Raw genomic sequence first — 18122 nt, forward strand, 5'->3', positions numbered from 1 at the left:
GCGCTTTTACTCCACTTCCACAGCCTGCAATACAAATCAAGCCCTCACTTATTATACATGCAGTTACGTCTATAAGGAAGCATGACTCAGAATATATAATTGCATAATTATAAAGACAGAATAAGGAGATAGAAGGGCTTGATTATATAAAGAAATGATACATGTGAATTATGTGCAATTTTGCTAATTCCTAAGAGCCATTATTCCCCATATATCCATGGGGAGAGCTTATTTAAGTCCCAATTCCCAAATGGGAACGTTTTTCACATATTGGGGTGATCTCAATGAGACAAAGTGCATTCACTAAATCTGCTTAGCCGTAAAAGTGGAGCAGCACAGAGGCATGCTTACAAGCACTGCTCAGAACTTTTAAAAAAATAAATAAAAATAAAAAAAGGTTATTTTCACACTTACAGTTGGCACTGCCCATGCATTTCCAGTCCGGCAAAAGCAAACGCTATTCCCACAAGCTAAAACGGATCAAAACCACTTCCTGACCCAACTTGAGAGAATTAATGTACAGAAGAGGACATTCAACAAACGCACCCTTGCACTTAATATATTAATTATATTATTCCCAAGTAGCAAGTAACATCCTGGAATCAAGGATACTAATGCATTTCAAGACATAATTCAGTAAGTACCCAGTGCAAAATATATTATCCATAAAAATAATCCTTTGTCTCTCTCAGCTAAAAGCTTTATTTGTTTAACATAATTCACAAATCTTTAACCATCTTATCAACTGTGTTTATTTGGGGGTGGGGGGGGGGGGTTCCAGATGTTTCAGTTCTTTATAGTATCACTGACTGTTTAGTTCGCCCTGTATACACATTGTCTCTTTCTCTGTTTTGTATTCATAACACAGCCACAGTAATTTTTTGCATGTTTAATGTTAATTAACCGTCAGAAGTCAGAAACTGAAAAGAAAAAACTAAACACAGCACAGATGATATTGCATTTGAGGTCAGACATTGCCCTGCGACGGGTTAGCGCCTCATCCTGGGTTGTTCCCTACATTGCTGCTGCAGTCTCCAGAATAGGTTCCGGACCTCCAGAAACCCGGAACAGGAAAAACAGTTACAGAAAAATAATGGATGGATGGATGGATGGATGGAAGGATACAGCTGACATTGTAAAACATCCTGGATTGTGATAAATGTATATATTTAATTGGACTCTACAAAAACTCCACAATATGGAATAATTGGCAGGTTCATTTCAATGCAATAAAGTATTTATATAATTAGACATTTACAAACATACACTTCAGAAGATATATGCAGAAGAATATATTTATTCTCAGTGTAAATCTGTTAATTTCACAGTTTCTCTCTTAACTGCCATTATCTAGTAAGCCCGAAATAAATTAAAGAAATGCACAAGAGCTAAAACCAGGAACGTATAATCCAAAGCTGCAGCGTATTACAGTTTACTGCATATTATCTGGGAAATGTCTGTTTTTTTGGCTGATTGTTAAATTATATGTGGTTAAATGACGCTGCTAGATATATTCACAAGCAGACTGGTTCTTAAGTTACAAATCAATATTACACAAGGTTTTTAGGTCTCACATTTACATAATGGAAGTACTTGAAGTCACGCAGCTTTTGCCATACAGAGCTCCTTGCATAATATATGCTGCATCCAAACACAATCTCCAACCAGGCTGAAGTAATACAGATTTCCAGCGGGGGCTGGTATTATTTTTCTGTAGTATTACATTCTCTTCACCCAGGAGTCAATGCATGACAAACCATCTGCTTAACAATGACTGGAGTATAGCAGACTTTACAATTACTAGCTGGGCTACTGTAGTACGGCAACAGAAACCCACGGTATTCAGTTTAATAGGACGACGCAGAAGCAAAACACTGTACATAAATACAAACACAGCAAATTTGGATAAAAAAATATACGGCTTAATACTCTTCTGTGGAGGTGGGGGGGGGGGGGGGGAATAGGGGGCTTACATCCTGTACATTGTATTTACTTAGTAAGTGCTTTCATCTAAAGCAAATCAAAACACTTGACACTTGAAGTGCAGGTGACTGATACACTTGTGTGCAAGTCTCACTACACCAGCAATGAACAGTGCAATTGACAGTGTACAAAGATAGTAGATGTACAACACAGTAACAATAAATAACTGGAGGTTAAGGGCCTTGCTCTGGGGCCCAGTGGTGACATCACTCTGCCGTCCCTAGGATTCAAAAAAGTAACCTCCCGATCACACAAACCCCTTGAGCCACATACCATGCCCACTGAAGAGATCAGACACGAATGAGCACACACATGAAGGAGCAAATGCAGTCACGAGTCCAGATTGGTAAATGTGACATGTGCAGTCTTGGTTATTCAGCAGTCAGCCATGAACATATGAATGGCAATATTTGGCCAAAAATACATAAACAATGGAGGAAATGATTTGGATCAGATAAAATCCTACAAAAAAAAAAAAAAAAAAAAAAATATATATATGTATGTGCATACAATATCATTTAATATTAAATATTAAAGTTATTTTTGGTTAAAAAAATGGGGGGGGGGGGGGTCACTTGCAGTAACTGTAGATATTTCAGTGCAATTAATTTTGCAGTTACAATAATGGACCCAAGTATTATTAGCAAATTTTCATATTCGGGGGGGATCATCCCATTAGCTTCTGTCAAGCAGCCTGCATCAAATACAAATACAAGCCCGTTAATAATGCCCACTTAAAGCATTTGCACTTTGGGGGAAAAACATTCATAACACAGCATTGATGGAGATGTAACACCTGTGTTACCGTCCGCCGATGTAGAGAAGCGACAAGCGTGCCTTTTGCACCATGGACTGGCCAGGCACAGTACAATTATATATTAACAGCTGAAATTCAGCTTGACAGCTATGCTGCTCACATGACCAGCCTGTAGTTAATGTGTTACACTTTATATTATATTATATTATACTATATTATATACTCCATACTCCTATGCCACCTCATCGTTTTGTTCAATGTTGTTCTATGGTGCGAAATATGGACATAGCAGGAATAAACATTTTGTATATCCCCGTATATAGTATAGATAGTGCTATATCTAATCTCTCATCTCTTTTTATACAGCTCTTTTTTTTTTTAGCAATGTTTAATTGGAGCAGTTGCAATAAGCATTTCACTGCAGGTTGTACTATGTATGATAATGCAAGTGACAAATAAAATTTGAGTTTGATTTTGAACCCTTGACTCACATATGATTTACACAAACTGATTTTTTTTGGTTCTCATAAGAAAGCAGCAGAGGCATGAATAATCCCAGGGGAAGCAGGCTACTCCCCGCACGATAGCCGGGCTTCCCACAGCTAATTGCTTAAATGAACCGTGTGTCTGCGAGCATAATTTCCCCTCCAGTCTGTAGGATTCCTGCAGACCAGAGAAGTCATGGGAGGAGCAGGAAGCAGGTTATTCTTGGTAGCAGTTTTTGTAACCATGGAAAATAATCTAACATTAACTCTGCTTCCTTCACATCTAAGGAACAAGTCATGCCAGAAGAACGGCCATTCACTGCAGAGTGCCAAAGAGGACAGTTATATTACATATGTCCTGTTTGTCAAAATGTGTTTCATTTTTCTACCTCAAAACACAAAAACGTTTTGTGAGAATAAAGTGTCAGTGCCTCATAGGTACTATATTGCTGAATTAGTCATAAAGGTTATGGATTTAAATTAGAAAATAGCACATACATTTCTGCTAGCACTTTTTATGTATAATGACTGTCCATCTACTATCCTGGTTAGGGTCACACAGAACCTGGAGCCTATTCCACAGGGCACAGGGCAGGGGACACCCTGGATGGGATGCCAGTTCATGAACGGGCACAATGCAGGGGATACCCTGGATAGGATGCCAGTCCATCACAGGGCACAGGGCAGGGGACACCCTGGATGGGATGCCAGTTCATGAACGGGCACAATGCAGGGGACACCCTGGATAGGATGCCAGTCCATCACAGGGCACAGGGCAGGGTACACCCTGGATGGGATGCCAGTTCATGAACGGGCACAATGCAGGGGACACCCTGGATGGGATGCCAGCCAAGTAAGAAAACAGAGTAGCCACAGGAGATCTGAATGACACAAGGAGCACGTTTAACCAATGTGAGAAACATCAGGACTGCTGTCACACAGCTATGGGAGCATCTACATCTTAGTGCATGTCCCAGGCAGCCATGTGCATCTGAAATTGAGCCTCTACCAAACCAGCACTCGGAGTCTTACCCACAGGAAGAGTGCGGCGTAAAAAAATACAGATTCGACCCAAAACAACATGCAAGACCGTGATACGGCAGAAAAAAACAAGTATTAGATATTTTTGCAGCAGTACTCTAACGGTGACATTTAAAAGCATATGTGGTGTGTCACTTAGCAGGTTACAACAGTGTGCCTGTGACCAGAAGATCGCCAGCTCAGATCCCAGCGACGTCACCACTGGGCCCATGAACAAGACCCTCTACTCCCAACTGGTCCAAGAACCGGCTTTGGATATATGCATCTGCTAAATGTAGTAATAAAAACAGCACGGACCCTGAGGCTCTTGACAGGTGCAGTCGTCTTACTCAGATGAATGATGCATATGCTGCTTCTGGGTAGTAAATTAAGTACCACGTGCTTCAGACGGCCTGGACCACAAACACTGCACACATCCACTCTCTAGAGCAATATATACACACAGGGTATTTCAGGACAGCATGTGAAGCACCAACAACTTTAAAAGCACCAGCTGCACGCGTGGCAGAAAGGACGGGAAGGAGAGGCCGCTGATCTGAAGGAGCTTCCCGACTGCATGTTTTTAAAGATTTCAAACGGCGACGTGGCTGTGGCATTGGCTCATGTACAGAAAACAGGTGCTGGAGACGTGGTGCGTGTTCGTCTTCACTGAGTGTCAGATTTTGCTCTCACTGCCTGTGATGTCTGTCACTGTCACTGTGACTCTCCAAATGCGCTTTAAATTCCAAATGAACAACCTGACCTAGCTGGGAAGAGCATGACCGACAGAACAGGAGTCCAAAGCCCCCAACGACAGGTACACAAGCACACGTGACAGTCAGAGGGGGCTGCACAGCACAAACTAACATCACGACCCGGAAAAGTACTTCATGCCATTTTCCCTTCAAATGTCATTGATTTCATGCAACATATATAAATAATAAACCAGAAATAGAAGTATTGTCTGGCAGTGCTAGAAAGGCCCCTTGTCGCAAAGTGAGCAGACATTTCATCCGTTACTGAAAAAAATATAGAAGAGAATAAACCTTTTTAACCCAATGTAATTCAAAATGGACAGACAACCTGGCCGCTCACAATAACAACTAAATAAATTTACACTAAAACAGCATAACTGATATTAATACACAGCAAATCCTGGAGGTGTGATTAATACATATTTTTGTACGCAATGCAGCAGTCCAACTAAGTAATAATAATAAAAAAAAGTTTATTAACATTTCACTGTGATGATTTATTACTATTATTACCATTGTAATTATAAAGCAGTAATATACGTTTTGTAGTACAGCTCGTTTACGAATGGGTAAACATTCATTATGCAGCAGGGAAGGAGCTGCTTATGCAGTAACCTAGGTGACCCACACTAAATGATGCCCTCTAAATGATATTTAAATGAAGAAAAAGTGAGATGGCAGAAAGGTGAGAAAGACTAAAGGAGAAGTTTGAGTGAAACATATTTCTACTTTGAAATGTTCTATGATTGCATGTTTTACGATCCAATTTAAACAATAATAATGACCATCCTTAAATCTCTAATGTACTTAAAGGATGACCTACAAGTTAACACTCCTGTGCTGCTGTTTCCTTCAACTTTAAGTCTGATTTATATAAAATAACAAAAAACTTTAATATATTAAAAACAGCACATTTACCTCACAATTCCCTGGCTACAGGTTTAAATGCAGCCCCAGTTTCTGTCTCCTGTGTCTGGATGGCTCTGCAGCCCCGCTAGGTGTAAATTAGTCAAACTGTAACGCAGTCAGGATGCGGCCAAGTGCAGCGCGGACAGGCTGCAGGCATTTGCTCACGCGCAGTAATGAGCAGCTTAGGGGAATTCCAGAGGAGCACCACTCACCCGTAGAGCATCAACTGGAGAAACATACCAAGCCAAAACAAAGCCAATTTACAATCAAAGCCTCTCAAATTTCTTAAACTGCTATGGGACTCTACAAATAAGAATCTGAGCAAGAAAGATCCTCAGGTCAGCATTTCTGGTTCATTAAATTATACAAAGGATTTAGTAAACAAAGAAAATAAACAAGCAATTTCTGTCACAGCTTGTTCTTTTACGTGGTGTTTAACATTTACAAAATATTGCATCAATGAGACATGCACCACTCTGCAATATTTACACTGAAGAGACTGATTTCATCTGGTCATGTACTTGTAGTTTATTTTGTGTGTGTGTGTGTGTGTGTGTATGTATATATATATATATATACACACACACACACACACACACACACAAACCCCATGAAGGAGAGTAGAGACAGTGTTTTTAATAATAAATCCCAGCAACATCCCTTTTCTTTCTCTACTGTCCCTTTGTAAACTTCAAGGTATCCCACATACGTTGACAGGCAACCGCAATTCTTATACACGTTATTAAGGCATTTTGCTGCTCTTGTGAAATCATGATGAGTTCCATTTACCTCAGAGGTCGGAACTCGGAACTGGGAATGAGGTCACACAAGAAAACAGAATTCCAGTACAGCAAGTGGGAAAGCCATTTAGGAATACCAAGGACCCATCTCAAAAAGCAAGATTACTTGCTTACCCAGATAACTTGTTAGATTTAATTTCTCCCAGTTTAAATGGCCTTTATCTTTGTTCACTTACATTTAGCCCGGACCACCTTAAATCCAACAAGTTATCCGGCTAAGCAAGAAATCCTGCTTTTTGAAACAGACCCCAGTTCTAGCCCAGTTAATTGTTAGCAATATCAGTTGATAATGCCACATAAAAACACCATAGCAACAGGTCCACGGATAGAGGTTGGGCAGTACTGTGTGTAAATTAAAAAGTATAAAACTACTGCTTTAACTTCTGTTGACAAAGCGCACCGTCATCTTGAATTCTGACTGAGGAATTGTGAGAAGGGGTTCCAGTTGAAATTAGCGACTAGGAACATGGAATTTCCGAGTTACAAGTTCAAATGGAATGCAGCAAAAGCCTTTGAATCACCTGAGGTCTAAATACACCCATTGGACCCTTTCCATATGAATACACAGACTGAATCTGGATGGGGCGGTGGGGGGTGGGAGTTAGATCACAGCACTAGAGAAGTGAGAAGTGATTAACTCAGCACTGGTGGGTCAGCTGATGTGGACAGCACGTCTCCAGCATGACGTCAGACAGGCTCATTCACAGCTCGGGACGTGACCTTCTCCATGTAACACCTAATTACCATCAGGGGGCACAGACAGAGAAATGAAGTGCCCCCCCATCTCCTACAGCTAGTGTATGCCTGCATTATAGCCTGTTTGGATTTCTACGGAAGATTAAAATTTTGCAACATCACCTTGGTGTTTATATATGCATAGACATTTTTAATCTCGGGTCTCAAAGATGAGGCTAAATATCCTATAAAAGCAATTACTTGACTTGCATTATACCTACTTTGCAGACATGTTTAGCCAAAGCAATGTACATTTTTGAGAAAGCAGGGTCAGCCTGCTTTCCAGCGAGGCAGTGACATGGTTAAAACTCATAGCTTTGGCTCACTCTGAATTGAAGTGACATATATGGCCACTCTACTGTGACTGAGGTACTTAATAAGACCCATAAACAGGCACACAGACACAAACACAGGGACTATGTAGAACTTTTATTAGACAAACATTTCAAAGAATCCAAAAGCAGAATTTCTGGCTGAATTTCTCATTCTGGTCTGGTGGCGATCGCTCACACGGTAGTCCGTAAAATGAACCTGACGCGGTGAAAAGAAATATTACCGGTATCAGGCTGGGTCATGAAAATGTTGTGAAATAAAGTGGAACAAAATCGGGACCTTGTTGTCAAATATGCCGTAAAGTATATTGCTGCACATGCAGAATCAGATATTTCACAAAGTTATCTGTAAATATTGGTTGGGCCACGGATGACACTTCCAAAGGTAATACGACAAACCTGAGAAGGATGCAGCTACAGAACACTGGGCCACCTCTATTAGGAGGATCTCCACTGTGGGGCTGACCATCACATGACCTGTACACGTTGCCCACAAGAGTGCTCAGTAAGTTGAACATCTGGATAGCTAGCACCTCTTTCCCTTTAAAAGCAATATTTCACACCGAAATACCAAATTTGGCAGTGGTGGCTTAATGGTTAGGGAAGCGCACTCGTAATTGGAAGATTGCAGGTTCAAATCCCCGCCCAGCAAGACACCACTGAGGTACCCTGAGCAAGGTACCGCCCCCAAGCACTGCTCCCCGGGCGCTGAATTAGCTGCCCTCTGCTATGTCACGAAAGTCACATATGGGTTAAATGCAGAGGACACATTTCGTTGTTGTGCACTGTGTGCTGTGGTGTGTCAACAATGACAAATAATCACAAATAAATAAAATAAATAATATCACAGAAATAGCAAATGCATGTTTTAAGAGAGACTCAAAGTCAGCTCCCTGATGTTGCAATAACGTAACATCCAGCACTGGAGGTCCTTCTAGAGATGATCACCCAGTGTTCTGCAGCCAGATCCTCATGGATTTATTTTTTAATTACCATTTAGAAATCAGTGTGTTTAATGTAATATTGTGTTTTAACAGATAAGTATTTGGCTTGTTCAAATCTGAGCATTCTTGACAAAACATCTAAAAATCGGGAACAAACATCGTAATTCAGATCGTGGATCGCAATTTTGTGTTATAAAGATATAACGCAATGTCATTTTTTGGGATGATCGCCTGCCCCTATTTCTAACCAAAATAGTTTAGGACAAGAATTTTGTTTATTGCTTATTATTATTTTCCACTGTAGCAGGGGGGTATATGATCATAAATATAATTAAAAGTTTTAGACTCACATACAGAGTGCCTGACACACACACACACACACACACACACACACACACACACACACACACAGCACTATTAAAATGAAAGTGTAAAAAACAAAAAAAACAGATTGTCTCTCTTTCTCCCAGTTTGGGAATATCTGCCACAAAGTAGTTTGTTAAAAACACCCCCCCACACCACCACCGATTTCTCACTGTGTTTGCCTCACTGACAGCTTGAAACCTCAATAATAATTCATTACCAGCTTGCTGGATCCTGATTCACTCTCTCAGCCGCTAAGAGACGGCACGGTGCCCCACAGTGTTTGATAGATTTCTCCACAAGCTACCTAAGTCACAGTTGAGGCCTACCAGCTGCCAGTAAATCATATGGCCGTGTTCAGAGCAACTCAGACCTCTCTCAATGAAGCACTGCTTCACAAAGAACCCTACTATTAAGCACACACTACCATAAACCTATTTATATAGCATTCAGGACAGCAAAATCTGAAATCAGAGTATCAATGACAGTAATACCTTTTTTGTCATTTGTACAATTTTACATTCTACATTTTTGCTGTATTTGACTCTCCCTGCTGCCCCCTGGAGGATGGGCTCCCCCTTTGAGTCTGGTTAGGGTTAGGATTAGGGTTAGGATTAGGGCTTCCTCTGCTGCCCCCTGGAGGATGGGCTCCCCCTTTGAGTCTGGTCCCTCCCAAGGTTTCTTCCTTCTCGGGAGTTTTTCCTTGCCACTGTCGCCTATGGCTTACTCACTGGGGACTTTGGGTGGGGATGCTGTAAAGCGCTTTGAGACGATGTAATGTTGTGATAATGCGCTATACAAAGATAAATTTGGTTGTTGTTGTTTGTACAAGTATGAATACAGATACATTAGAATTCTCCTTCAGCATGCAGGCGTGTGAACGCGCGCACACGCACACACACACACACACACACACAGGTGGGGGTATAGTTTCGGGTGGACTGCCCATCTGGCATGTCGGGAATTTTCTCAGTGAGACGACTGGTGTGTGGGCCATCAAATATTAATCGCTCGGCAAGAGTTCTCACTGGGATCCCTGCAGTCGGCAAAATTACCTATGAAGGATCTCAAATTCTAGGGTTGAAATTCTGTCCCAGCCCAGCCCTGGGTTGGCCATTTGTCAGGCACCACTGGAACAACTAGCAGTTAAGGGCCTCACTCAAAGGCCCAACACCAGCATCAGTGGGCCAGCCCTGGGATTCAAACCAACACAATGACATTCCCTGCTGGGGGAGGCTCCCATCTGACCCTGTGACCCTGTATACTTAGATACACAACAATAATACAAACAATAAAACAGGAATGGCCTTCTCCTTTTAAAGCTGCCTCCCCATCGTCCTCCAACAATAAACCCATAGGTGCAGTACCCGAGTACACATACTGCACTGTGTGGGGAATTGAAAACGCGGCTTTACACAGAGCGTTTCTGACAACAGAGAGCCCCCCGAAGGAGGTGCTGACATCTGGAAGACTTTACGGCGGGTGGCAGCCACAGCCAGCTGCCTAACGGTTTGATGGAAACGTCCATAATTCACGCCACTGTTCACCTGACTGGCACAGCTGTCCGGGCACCAAAAGTGGGACATCCTGCCGACAGACGCCAATGAATCCTGACCACTGCAATGCCGGCCTGGAGCGCAGAATCCAGTCAGACTCAATCAGCACTGATCTGTACGGATTTGTACTATTGCTTATATTTATCTATTTTATTATTGTTTTTTCTGTCTTGTCTTTGAATCAAGTCCAATATGTCAATTCAAGTAAAGCTTCACTGCCATATGAGTGAATCACAGTGAAATGAAATGACGTCCCTCCTGTACCCACGATGCAACATTCATGACAGGACAGACATTACAGGGCTGCAGACAGTTATAGAATAATTCATTTAATGCAAAATGTTCCTTGACAATTATCAGTAACATATGCACCACAAGACAAATTCCTAGTACATGTAGGTGTATCTGGCCAATAAAATGAATTCTGGTTCTGATTACCAGTGCCACAATGAAGCTGAATTTATGTCATGTGACTGCAAAATGATGCACTGTGGTCACTGCAGCCACACTCAAAGGCTGACTTCTGTTATCCATCTCTGGCATGCTGCTCACGAGTAACAAGCAGGGCAGGTGGAACGTCAGCGCAGACAGCAGACATGTGACACGCAGGACACGGAGACTGAATTAGAAATATATGCAGATACATATAGCATATTCATACTCCTGCCCTCTGGGAGGCGCTACCAGTGCATGTGCACCTGGTTCAGAAATCATTTCTTTCAACAAGCCATCAGTTTGCTAAACAGTTAGTGGGCTGCATTTGTCCACCCACTGCACTGTACTGCACACTGTTAAAATTACACTTCTGCACTATCAATATTTATTTTCCTGTGCTCTGGTAGATCTGCATCCCTATCCCCACATATTTTATTGTTTGTTTTATTGTTTCATTCTCACACTGCGCTGTTTTGTCCTGTATTGTGCTATTGTCTGTCTTGTACTGCACTGCTGTCTGTCCCATATCACGGTGCACTCTATGCTATTGACCCCCCTTGCACCTATCCCCTACCCCACAAGAATTTCATACATGATAATGAAACTTGAAACGTGATTTGTTCACAACACACACAGACAGAAAAATCATATTAAAAAGTGCCGTTCTCCCTAGGGTCAGAATCAAGGTCTCTTCCCACCTTCTTTAGTGAAAGATGGAGGAAGAAACTTGCATTCTATCAGCCCAATGGGGGAGGGCATCTGTCGAGCAGACGGCACCCCCCCGGAGCTTGTGGCGTAACCCGACGCGGCACGCAGCGTGTAGACTGACAGACACAGGCAGCTTGGCCTTTAAGGGCACAGCAGTCACGAGGCAATATGGAGCAATCGCAGAAGAATGAGGGACAATGGGGTGAGCGGACAGAGCAATAATGTTTAAATCCAACCCATCATTAGAGACTCATTATGTACAACTTAGCCATAATTATGCTCTATGTACCTGTAATGGCCAGCAAATAATACTGAGTAATTTTACAAAATGTAAATACTTAAGAATTAAGTGGTTAAATAGTCACTCTGCCAAGTGATTCCTACCAAGTGGGAGATTCCTGTTTAAAAATAAATGAGTGTTAAAATGGAGAGGAAAGGTAATACAAAAATCCACACAGTGAGGAACATCTCAGCTGTAATCCTCGCCTTTGGTCTAATAGGGATTTCACTTAAGCACGCATAAAATATTCCACCTCCAGAGTCTGTCATGCAAGACTGCGTTACAAAAATGCTGTCTAATTGGTTTAAAGCTCAAAAGCTCATAAGGAACAAAGACGACAGTGTAAAAACAATCCCACCATTTGTTCTGTGGCCAGACTATAGCAGAAATGCCCACTCTGCTTAAAATGCAAAGTGACAGGTATGTACCAGACATGAAGGACAGAGCATCAGGAATGAAGACTGCACTATGGAAGCCAATGTAACAGCTGCTTCAGTCGCCAGGGTCTGCAGCTCCTATTAAACAGACGGGTATGAGGAGAGAGAATTTCTAAATGCACAATATTCCAGGCATAATTTACAGGAGCTTTTCTTGCCCCCACTTTCCCCGTAGCCAGCAAAGCTGAAAGGTACGGCTTTTGAGAGAAACAGTATGGGAATCAGCTGGGTACAAACATCAGGCTAACCGACAGACTTCTTTAACATGCATCTGCATTTGTGCCCATGATTCAGCGAATCTGTCAGCAAACTTTGCCTCACCTTAGACTGCAGCCCAGACTTTCCAGGCCGATCATGTAACAGTGCTCCTGGTTCGGCCCCAAAAAAGCGTGACATCGTGGGTGGGGATTAACAGTCTTGTGGCTTGCGGAGACCAGCTGGAAAGCTGCCTCACTGATGGACTCAGACTATGACCACAGTACCCTCTGCCTTTATTAAAGCAGGCCTAGTTTTCCTGAACTCTATAATTTCATTATTACCTGGGTTGGTGGTGGGGGGGGGGGGGGGGGGGGTAGATGGCAGTCGACCTTACACCCCCAGAGGTTTGTTTTTCTCCTTACTCTGTAGTTTTTGGTTCCTCTCATCCATTATCTTGTGGCATTCTTTCTGTCTTTCCCTGTTTCATGCACCACTGTCAAGCATCTTGGGGCAACTGCATTGAGAAAGATTTTACATAGGAAGCCACTATATCATTTTTCAATTCCTGATGATTAAAATTGGGCGGTGGGGGGGGGGGGGCTGTCATATGTTACCCACATTAGATGTAAGTGTAATAGCAAAACATCCTGCGATGTTAAGGGGACTGCAGCTGACGCCAGGCGCTCCACACTGCAGCCAGCTGCCGTTCACGGGGCCGATTAGCATAATTCATACCCTGAACGGGCTCCTCTGCGGCCAGAATCCCGCAGTAACCTTCACTTTATATTCCCCCAGCATAAACAATTTTTGATGTTGCTCCAGGGAAAGATTTCCACCGTGATGAAAGTCTTGTGGAAAATGGGCCTCTTCACTTCAAAGACGGCCTTCTTACGACGGCCTAGCCGTTAATGTTTAAAGACAAAGGGGGCGGCCATTAAATAATGTCAAACCCACAGAGAGCCCCCTCTCAGTGAGACTGCGGTACGCCGAGTGACATGAGCACTCACTGCTATAGCACATAACCGCAAACTATCCAAAAGCACGAGAGTCAGTCAGAGCAGGACAAAGGGTTTATGAATAAAACACATGCAGTGATCACCTGGCATTCACCAATACCAGGATTTCTAGCCCTGTTATTTCTTTGTTATTATGATTCACTTTGAGTCCTAAAAACCTAAATATAGAACCAATTTATAAAAGTGCACATAAGCTTGCTTTAAGCTGCAAATCCTTCATATAAAACAGTTATACAACTCCACAGTTCTCTTGACCTCCAGGGGTAGGTAAGGTGTTTTTGGTGCCCCAGTAAAAAAAAAAAAAAAAATCACTTTAGGTCCCCCTGCTCCCACCCCAATATAAAATAAATTACACAGACAGATTTTCCAGCTGTGAAGCTGCCATATGATATCAACATTAACAGGCAAACATATCATCTTCTTAAAGGCGCAGCATCTGGATGACGGGGCACGCGAGGAAGTGGACGTCTGCGCACAGGGCACACGAGGAAGTGGACGTCTGCGCACAGGGCACGCGAGGAAGTGGACGTCTGCGCACAGGGCACGTGAGGAAGTGGACGTCTGCGCACAGGGCACGCGAGGAAGTGGACGTCTGCGCACAGGGCACGCGAGGAAGTGGACGTCTGCGCACAGGGCACGCGAGGAAGTGGACGTCTGCGCACAGGACACGCGAGGAAGTGGACGTCTGCGCACAGGACACACAAGGAAGTGCATATGCCCAGCACTTTGATGGAAAGCCCCACTCTGTCACTAGGAAAGTCATTTTCAAACATGCGTTACCAGTCTGTGTCCACACTAATGTCCTACACAGCTTACACCGCCACCCCAGGTGAAGGTTACCAGCATTTCATACGGCTAATCCATTTTATCCTTCCACTTCATCACCCAACTCTGGCTTCTCTGCACAGGAGACTCAAACACTGTCCTTCCAGCCAAGGCATTTTTCTAAAGGACCCATATGGTACTAATACTGAAACGGCTGTTCATCACAAAGAGATACACATTTAGCTGCTCTGTCCATAAATACGCAGTTTACATTTGGCACAACGTAAAATATGACTCTCACAACTACACTTTAAAGTTCAAAAGAATTTTACAGTGAAAAACAGTTCAGCAACACTTTCACTCAGTTGCTATGGTTCCCTTGAAATAGCAGAGCAACAGAAAAAGCGGAAAAAATGTAGACAATGATTTAAGAGGCCAAAAAGTACACAAGCCTGATATGCCAGGATGGGACTGAGATGAAGGTTGACATTAGCTATTCTAATGAAGAAGAGCCACACTAAGTGCTGGAGATAACTGCTTCATAGCATTTTTATCTAAAATTCACAGGTTGTTCCTCGTAGGCAGAATGGTCAGAGACGAGACCATCAGCCCCATTTCAGCTACAGCAGCCAAAAGTAAGATGGATGGTTTCAGCTGAATACACAAAAACAAGCAAAGCCTGGAAACATGGATAGAAAATTATCACAAAGATGAGTAAACAAACATGCATGATTTAATGTATTTCCATAAGACAGTCACTAGCTGTATATAGAGGTATGACTTTTCAAAGCCTTTATCCAAGGTAAAAGTTGCCAAGTTTGACAAACCAATTAGCACTTGAATTGACAACGAGCTTCCCTGCAAACAGCAGCTTTGCATGATGGGAAAGGGGAAGCAAAGTTTTCACACGTGTGGCTGCTGTTTTTCCCTAGACTGGAATTGAAAAAAACATGCTAGTGTTTCCAAAATGGCAGAGAGGCGGTTTAATTCAAGCTTCATGCCTTGTCATTCATCATGATTAAACTCGAATTTCACTTCTGGCACCACAAAACAACCTTCATACACAGTGTGCAGGCAAACCTGGAGTGTGTGTTCAATACTCCAAGAGTCCTTGTTGTCCTAATAAAATACTTCAGATCAATTCCTGCTGAGTTCCAGAGGCCCCCGCGTTGCAATGCCTTGCATTTAAATGGTACAAAAATGATGGAGGAGGTTGTTAGGAAATTAGAACAACACAAAAGGGACCTTAAAATATACATTGAAACCTACCTCAGTTTTGAATTGGGGCCTGTGGTTAAACTCAAGATTAATAACTAAACGGATACTGCAAAGGTATGAAATTGCATTCAAAAGGATGAAAACTTACAACAGATTTGAAAGAAACCAGACAATAGGCCTTCCCCTGCAAAGGAAGGGGGCTTTTATTCTCCGGCTGTGATATTGCTTTCTGTCTGGCACCTCTGTTTCAGAAAATGAGGTGTGTTAAAGTGTAAAAGCTCCGGTCAGGCCTGAGTATTTGAGCATGAGTGCACAGCTCTTTAAAACGACAAGAGGACCCAGCCTGGCAAAGAGGAACCCATACATCCCCCAGGATAAAACTTAATCACCTGAACCAAGTCACTTTGGATGACGCCACCGGAGCCACCAGACGCAGCAGACAGGTTTCCACACGCATATTGGCATCATAAAGATCTGCCCTGCCCACATCTGCTTGATCTCTGCCTGAAAGGCCTGTTTCATAAGAGAATATAACAGCAATGCAGATCATTTTGTGCCAAAATAAGCTGATAAGTTTCCTTCTGCACATTATCACTCTCATAACTGGCTTAGCCTTCTGCTTCCGCTCAGTCTGCTGTTATTCCCATAACACAATATCTCACTGTTATAGTTAACATAGTATTGCATACATTGTATTTTTCCCAGCATTCCTTGCACTGACACTATACTTGTATTCAACCACACATGCACATTTCTTTAACTGAGGCTGTATCTGCCTTATTTTCAAGTCACTGACAACTAGAGACTCCCAATGTGTGTGATCATAAATGGGTGGGTGGGTCAAGGTTTACTCAGCTTGTGCCCCCTCTGAAGACGGTGCCCTAACGGCTGCTGATGTCACCTATGGTTGAGTGGCCCTGCCCTGAAAGGAGAAGCAGTCCGGTACCCAAGCCTTAAGCATGATGAATAAAAGTTCCCAGCCATACGAGGCATCCTAAACGAAGGGTGCGCTGTGGCGGTTTGATTCTGAAGCGTCCGAGTACAAGAGCCCCCTGCGTACATGGTTAAGCTGCTGCCACTGCCATCGATGCACTGGTCAACTGGATGCTGCCCCCGGCAGCCACTGGGGTCACTAACAACCGGCCCAAAGCATCGGCTGCCAGTTTGCATTCGCTTATCACTGCAGGGGGTGTGTGAAACAGGAAGCCTCATGTTTCAGCTGGAATAAGACTTACAAACACACCACAGGTAATGAATTCACACAGATGTGGTAAATATGTTGGTGTGCATGAAAAGCCTGCATTTGTCAAGATATGCAGACAGTATGAGTACTTCTCTCCATTCAAATACGTTGAATGGCAGATTATAAGATTTAAGACACCCGTGGCACTAAAGTGAATAATCTGACATCACTGCAATCAAACTGCTTCTTTTAATGTCTATAAGGTCCCAATAACTTCGTCTGTGCCATTTTCAATCATCATCAGTATTAACAACAAAATTTACAATAATACCTTAATGTTGTAAATCAAAAGCAATGTGTCTGCTCTATGGAATATGGAATAAAGAAATGCGGATGCCAATTACTTTTGTCAGCTTAAATGTATTTCGAAGAAAACTGTGCAGGGTTCCAATACTTATGGCCACGGGTGTAGGTGCCAACATAAAATCTACCTTGTAAATTATCCTTGAAAAGGGAAACTAGAATGAGGCCTGGTTCCGCCCGCAGGTCCTCATATGGCTGGATGTGTGACCCAAATCAAGACAGGTACAGGACATGTGAGCCCAGATGATGACCCAGATGGAAGATCTCCGATGACGATCTATGTAATCTTCAAGTTGGGGAAGGGCGGGGGGAGGTCCCGATGGCCAATCACAACGGTAATTGCCCCTTCATTAGCCTCCATTTAGCCCTCTCTTCCTCACACACAACAGTTAGCATTGGGAGTTTACATGTTTCACGTGTTTCTTTCTTTGTGTTCATATTATCTACACTTATCAATCAGGACCATAATCTGCCATTCAACGTATTTGTCCACCGTTAAGAAACGCCTGAAGACCCATCTCTTCCAGGAGCACCTCCACCAGCCTAATACCAGTCCATGGTCTCTGAATGGTCCTGAGGCTGCACTTCCTGCTAGGCCTGGGTGATATGTGATGTCAATATTGATGTCACGCACATGCAGTCTCAAGTCAGGACTGTGATGGCTTGAGATCAGGCTTTTTCATACCGTCATACTGTCCAGACATACTGCAGCACATGGTATTTTCAAAAGTATTTTGCAATACAGTTCCAGTATTTTGGTGATAATATTTGCAGGGGGGGGGGGGGGGGGTCTAGTTTCGATAAAACACTGTCGGCAATATGAAACAAAACTTAGGAAGCTTTGCAGTCTTAATGATTGTTCCTTTACAAGATCAGAAAA

At 42.8% G+C, this 18122-nt stretch overlaps 1 protein-coding gene across 1 annotated transcript in view; it reads right to left on the bottom strand.

Moving 5' to 3' along the window:
- Nucleotides 1–18122, bottom strand: part of tmem132e (transmembrane protein 132E) — a 178554-nt gene that overhangs the window by 119620 nt on the left and 40812 nt on the right. The window lies entirely within an intron of this gene.

Source organism: Paramormyrops kingsleyae, chromosome 6 (assembly GCF_048594095.1).
Source record: "Paramormyrops kingsleyae isolate MSU_618 chromosome 6, PKINGS_0.4, whole genome shotgun sequence".
In the NCBI taxonomy this organism is placed as follows: domain Eukaryota; kingdom Metazoa; phylum Chordata; class Actinopteri; order Osteoglossiformes; family Mormyridae; genus Paramormyrops; species Paramormyrops kingsleyae.